We start from the raw sequence: 7,378 nt of genomic DNA, 5'->3' as shown, positions 1-7,378 counted from the left end.
AGTTTGAGGGAACTCGCCCAATGCTGGATTTCTTCACAGAGATGTATGTGTGTGTGTGTGTGTGTGTGTGTGTGTGTGTGTGTGTGTGTGTGTGTGTGTGTGTATGTCCAAATATCCTAAAAGACACTGCCCTTCATCATTCCATGCTGTTAGACATTTATAGGACCATGGATGGTGATGTCCTCCAGAGAAAGATAAATGCTGGTGCTGAACAGGTAAGTGTACTATAATTTGAGTACATCAAGTTTTGGGCATTTTAAACCATGGGTCAGACGTGTTAGAGCAAGAGGGCAGGTTGATAGCAAGAGGGAGTATTTTTCTTTTAATTTTCCAATAACAAAGTTATGTTTGCCAGTGTCATTTCAGAGTGATGTGACAATTTGTTGTTGTTGTTTGGTTTTGTGGGGTTTTTTGTTTGTTTGTTTGTTTTTGAGACAAGGTCTCACTGTCGCCCAGGCTGGAGTGCAGTGGCATGATCAGGGTTTACTTCTGTCTTGGCCTCACAAATTCAAACAAACCTCCTTACTAATCCTCCCAAGTAGCTGGGACTACAGGCAGGTGACGCCACACCCTGGGGTGTGAACTGGGATTTGATGTTTTCAGTTGGCTCCCTAATGGAATAGGTTCCCTTACTATTCTGGAATAGAGATTGTCTTCATGATTATCATTCTTGTGTGCATTATATTTCTACTACCTTACTAATTTTCTTTTTCTTTTTTTTTTTTCTTTTGGAGATGGAGTCTTGCTCTGTCACCCGGGCTGTATTGCAGTGGCAGGATCTCAGCTCACTCTAACCTCCACCTCCCGGGTTCAAGCGATTCTTTTGCTTCAGCCTCCTGAGTAGCCACCTGGCTAATTTTTGTATTTTAGTAGAGACAGGGTTTAACCATGTTGGCAGGCTTGTCTTGAACTCCTTACCTCAAGTGATCCACCCACCTCAGCCTCCCAAAGTGCTGGGATTACAGGCATGAGCTACCACACCTGGCTCTCAAACCATTTTAAGTAAGCAAAGACAGATTTGTCTGGCTTTTTAGTACATTGCTGAATTATTCTTCAATCTATGTTTTTAGGAAGGACCTGGGGAATGGCAACATGGAGATATTTAGCTAAAATGTGAACCTTTCATGTTCTGCTTCAGTCTCTTTTTGAAAATCCTTCCAATTTGCCTTTTGCAACCAGCTACTGACCTTGCCTTCTTCACTAGCATGTGAATTAATTGATAAAGGTCAGAATATTTGGGCTCAAAGGTTTCAACAGTTAAGTCAAATTTTCTGTCAAACCCTGTAGAATCTTGGAGCCTGCTTTAGAAACAGAAGAGTGAAATGTATTTAAATTTAGACCATGGAAGTCCTTTATAATATTCTTAATTCACGTTTCAGTGAAGCGGTATACACAATGGTAGGCTCCCCTCTTCCTGTGGGTTTGGGTTTTACCTTGAAAGGGGCTGTCAGAACGGAAGTTTCAGGGAAGGGGCCAGAGCCCTGGGGACTTTCCTCAGGTGATAGTGATGGAAGAGAAGGCAAGGCAGGACAGGAAGGCTCAGGTAAGAAAGATTATGCAGGTGCAGGGGCAGGAGGAGAAGGAACAGTTGGAGGCGAAAGAGACAAAGCCTCCTCAATATTTCTCAATTCAGAAAACATGTCAGTTTACCTCCCTCAGCTTACTTCCTCAATGGAGGCAATTTTCTCAGTTCTTTCAGAAATTTTAGAAATTTAGAAATTTCTAGGTCTCATTGGAAGTAAGTCTCCCATTTAATTTGTCTGGTTCTAAAACCAAATTTCTCTCTCTCTCTTTTTTTTTTTTTAGACAGGGTCTAACTGTGTCACCCAGACTGGAGTGCAGTGGTGTGATCTCGGCTCATTGCACTCACCGCTTGCTGCATGACAGCCAGTAAGTCGAGGGACAAGGTGTAGGGGCAGGGAAGGTGACTTTAATCCAGAGAGCCACCAAACTGAAGATGGTGAACTAATATCCTAAAGAACCATCTTAAATTAATACAATTTTCAGGCTCCTTGTACGTTAGGGAAGGGAGGAAGAAGGAGGTGGTTGAGGTGAAGAGGTCTGACAATAACAGACTTATGGGCTGCAGTGGGAGCCCAAGGAGACGGTGGAAAATTCTTTGTTCTTTGTCAGATCACAGTGCTCTTATAAATCTTCAACATAACACTGTTACTTGTGCATACAACCTCTTTATCTTCTCAGGAGTCAGTTTGGGGAAGGAATTATTGTCATCTGTGCTTTAAAGTTAAACTGTAAGCTAAATCCCTCCCATAGATAGCTTGGCCTATGTGCAGAAATAAGAAAAAGCAGTTAGCCTGAAAGATATCACCACAGGGTAGGAAGGGTTAGGATAAAATGCAGTTAGTCATGCTAGGCCTCCTTTTTCATTATTATATATTTAATTTACTTGAACATATAATTTTAATTTTTTATAGTTTTTTTTTTTTGAGACAACATGGTGTAAAACCCTGTGTCTACTAAAAATACAAAAATTAGCCGGGTGTAGTGGTGTGTGCCTGTAATCCCAGCTACTCAGGAGGCTGAGGCAGGAGAATTGCTTGAACCCAGGAGGCAGAGGTTGCAGTGAGCTGAGATTGCACCACTGCACTTCAGCCTAGGTAACAGAGTGAGACTGTGTCTCAAATAAATAAATAAATAAATAATAACGTAATGAACTTTTTCATGTCTTTATATATTAAATATTTACATTATTTAAATTGTTCAAAAGCATCAAAGATTCTTCTCAGTTATCAACTTCATTTATTTCATTGTACCAGACTATCAAGACCATTAATTTAATCTACAGCTAAATCTATTATTTTTTCATGTTAGAAATTCAACAAGAAAATTTTTCCCTAATGAAACCTCACATTTCAAGCATAAGTAGGCTGGGCGAGGCGGCTCACACCTATAATCCCAGCACTTCAGGAGGCCGAGACAGGTGCATCACTTGAGGTCAGGAGTTTGAGACCAGCCTGGCAAACATGGTGAAACCCTCTCTACTAAAACTATAAAAATTAGCTGGGCGTGTTGGCGTTCGCCCATAATCCCAGCTACTCTGGAGGCTCAGGCAGGGAAATAGCTTCAACCTGGGAGGTGTAGCTTGCAGTGAGCTGAGATCCCACCACTGCACTCCAGCCTGGGATACAGAGCAAGACTCTGTCTCAAAAACAAATAAATAAATAAATGAATAAATAGGCATTAAGTAGTAAAAATAAAATAAAATAAAATAAAATAAAAAATAAGGCACAATGTCTTGCTCTGTTATCCATGCTAGAGTGCAGCAGGGCTATCATAGCTGACCAACTTGGAACTTCTGGGCTCAGGCAATCCTCCTGGCTCAGCTTGCCTTGTATTTTTTTAGAGATGAGGTCTTGCCCTGTTGCCCAGGCTGGTCTCCAACTGCTGGCGTAAAGCAATGCTTCCGCCCCAGCCTGAGTTTCTGGGAGTACAGGCACAAGACATGCAGTAGCATTGTAGTAAAACAATTTTCAACAAATTCTTAATTTTCTTTCTTTCTTTTTCTTTCTTGTTTTTTGAGTTGGGAGTCTTACTCTGTCACCCAGGCTAGAGGGCAGTGGTGCAATCATAGTTCACTGCAGCCTGCCTCAGTCTCCCTAGTAGCTGAGATTACAGTCATGCATTATCATGCCTGGCCAACTTTAAAATATTAGCTAATACTTAAAAATTTGTAGAGACAGGGGTTTCACTATGTTGCCCAGGCTGGTCTCCAACTCCTAACCTCAACTGATCCTCCCTCCTCAGCCTCCTAAAGTGCTGGGATTGCAGATCTGAGCCACCATACCTGGCTTAATATTCTTATTTTAATTTTATATTAGTGATTATCATTGTTCCTAAGATAATTGGGGCAGTGACTCCTTTAAAATTTTAGAGACCTAATTTGTCTATTCACTTCACTGAAAGAGTATGCCAATTTGTTTCAGGAGAAAATATCCTATATTTATAAAGAAGGAAAATTCCTTCCACCAAACTAAGGGTCATTCTAAAGAAATGAATTGCGCTAAGTAACATCACTTAAGGTGAAAACAGAGGCAATGGTATCTATTAACAATGTTTATCAGTGAAGGAAACAAACTGAAAATATGAACATCATTAGATCCTTGGAGGAACCTTCATCCCTGAAAATCTGAGTAATATTGTGATACCCTTTTAAGTCTGGCAGGACATTCTCTTTCCAGGGCATATAACAGTGGGTGAATAATTTCTTTTCATTCATTTTCATTAAGGGCTAAGCTTCCTTAATGTTCTGGAGATTATTACATTTGATTTGTATAGTTGTGAAAAGTGCTCATATTGCTGATTCCATTGCTTATATGTGATCATATAAATCTTTTCTCTCCTTTCTGTAGTGTGGTTTAAACTTAACCTTTAAAGGACAAGTATTTGAATTTTTCAGCTGGTTAGAAACCTGAATACACCAATCACAGAAAACTGCTCCTTACATGCTACAGATTTAGTTTTCTTCCTGGACTAAGATGTCTTTTAGATACAGTAAATTTGTTAAAGCCAGGAGCTCCTATGGAATGAAGTTGGGTGGGAGGGGGGACACTGAGTAGTAAGATCACTCTTGTAACAGTGATGCCACTCTTGCAGATATTGACAACTACTGGGCCCATAACATTTTTACCAAACATTGGAAAGACAAGATATGAACAACTTATCATTGCTGCAGTCTCAAATATCAGGAAATACCATTATCCTCAGGACAATAAATAGACAATAAAAAAAGACTCACAGAGCAGATTAGCTGTCCAGACAGGGACTGAATCCTTATCAACACGACCCAACAGAGATTGTCCCCAGAAATTCACTTCATAACATCAAAACCAAAAACCCACACTGATGGCAAAAAAATGATGCGAAAATGAGAAACAGAGAGAGAGAGAGGGAGAGAGAGACCTGCCGTATAGCCATACTTAGTGGGTAAAAGCTAAAGAGCTCAATTTCTGCTCACGATACTTAATAGAACATAGGGAACATGAGCCAATAGCTTAATGGGTTCAGATCTGCACCAAGTGCCTGTTGGATGCAGGATTCTACTGTCTCCAATAATATGTCTCAGATGGATTAATTTTTTCTTTTCTTTTTTTGTGTGTATTTTTAGTAGAGACGGACTTTAGCCATGTTGGTCAGTCTGGTCTCGAACTGCTGACCTCAGTTGATCAGAAGTAGGTGAGGTCAGAAAACATACCCTGGGAGAGGCTGGCACAACGCCCAGAACCGCCATCGCTAGGCCTGGGGTTTTCTTCTGTAGTGGATACTAGTATTCATGTAGTGCAGGGACAAAACCAATTAGATACTTCTGGGAGTTAAAAAGAGAGAATTTACAGTGCCATTTGAGAAGGGGTATTAAGGAATTTGCCAGGGTACTTGATTTATTTAATTTCTTTTAGTCAGGAAACAGGTAGGCGCTGGAGGCAAGTGGTAGGAAAGAAAGAACTTTATTGACCAACGGGTCAGGGCTCTCAGGCAAGGTTCCTGGGTCCACAAGCAATGCCAAGGAAGTTCGCGCTGGCGCCTGCCGGCGGCGCCTTTTATGTCCTGGGCTTGGAAATGGGAGGGCAGTGGGTGGGATAAGGGCGTGCCACCGGCGTCTCCGTAGTAAGTTTCCGTTTCCTCAAATTGAGGTCACATAGCGCCTGCTCAGTTGGTCTGCTTTTTTACCCGGCGTGGGCAGCATTTTCCTGCGCGCGGTTAAGTTGGATGATGAAGTACCCAGAAGTAGTTAAGGGCTGCATCTTTTCTGTTCACCTTCCTCCATCTTCTCCTTTTCCCCTTCACCCAGACAGTCCAACCTCTTATTGATTATAAGAATTTGGGGCGCCGTTGTCTGGCTGGCTGCTTCCTGCTGTTAAGGGGCGTAGTTGGGGTCTGAGGTTGGCAGTTGGGTGTAGGGATGCAGGAGCATTTGACTGAAGGTGACTCGGGTGATTTCTTGGATCCTGGCTCGGAGAAATTTTATTAGAATAGGAGCAAGACATAACATAAGACAGAGGATTAGCATGGGGATTAAGAATGGAAGCATCTGCTGTACTACAGGTAGCAGCCATACTGGTGGTCCAGGGGTTAAGGGGACATTAAATTTCTGGAGCTCCTTTTTGATTTTGTTTAATGTTTGGACATTGGTATCAACTAGACCTGATTCATTTGTGTAGTAGCAACACTCCTCCCCTAGGAAGAGGCATGTTCCTCCTTTTTCAGCTGTAAGAAGATCTAATGCCCGCCTATTTTATGCTGCCACCTGAGCTATTGATGTCATTTGGCGCTGCAAGGAGGCCAGGCTTTCGGCTGAAGCCTCTATGGCTTCCTGGACCTGGGTAGAGAGGGTCCGCATGGACTGGACTGAGTGGGGAAGCGCCCCTGTCCCTAGTCCGGAGGCTATTAAGGAGGATGCTAAAGAAACCCCAATTACCATGGGAAGAAAAATAGCCCGCTTTTGGATTTTATTGTTGGAGGTGGTAAGTTGTGAAGTCAGTTGGAATACTTCTCCTTTGGTATATAGGGTTAGGCTAGGAACTAAAGACACCGGGACGCAAAGGAATTGGCTGATGGATGTAGGGTTAAGAATTTTAGAGAGGGTTTGATTACACCAAAAGTAACCTCCAACGGGAGCTGTCTGGGTCCTATTGGGCGATTGGGTATAATTACACCAGGAGGAGTTTGGGGCAGAGTAGCAGAAAGGAAGGATTGGATTTTCTGGGTTTTGGTATAGTGGGACTTGGAGTAGGGACGGTTTTTGGGGGGTGCTGGTAGAGTCAGTTGTAGCCTTGAAAGCAGTGGGTAAGGGAACTGCCACTAAGGGGGCTCTTTCAAGAGCGGCACAGAGGAAGCAGTGGGAAAGATTTGTTATGTTAGCTGTTTGTGTTAGGTTTAGCCCTTGACAGACAAGTTTTAACCATGAGAATGGGTCTTTTTTATTAGGGGGATTTAACTGCTCTTGTAGGTTTTGTTCCTGTGACTTTATGACTGGGGTTAAATTTTGTAGGACTTGTATATTTTTGGGGAGGGATTTTTGCTGGACAAGTGTCCTTTTTATTAACAGGGTGGCAGTGGGATATGAGTCCCAAACGCCGTCTCCGTAAAGTCCTCCTTTTACTCCGTCCGCCCATCGGGAGTCCCAGGGGTCTTTTATGTTTAGATGATATTTAAGGGGGTCACTTCTTCCATCGTAAGTGAAGAGATATTTGCTGCTTAACTTTCTGTCATGTGTATTATCTAGCATTCAATGGTGTATTTTGCAATATTTGTATGGGCAACCCAGATTGGTTTGCTGCCAATAGTTTTTACAATTGTATTCTGTCTGGTCATGTAGGAAACAGACGGATGGTTGAGCCCATCTATCAGCGACGGAAGTTAG

Source organism: Rhinopithecus roxellana, chromosome 8 (assembly GCF_007565055.1).
Source record: "Rhinopithecus roxellana isolate Shanxi Qingling chromosome 8, ASM756505v1, whole genome shotgun sequence".
NCBI lineage: Eukaryota > Metazoa > Chordata > Mammalia > Primates > Cercopithecidae > Rhinopithecus > Rhinopithecus roxellana.
This window is presented reverse-complemented; position numbering follows the sequence as displayed.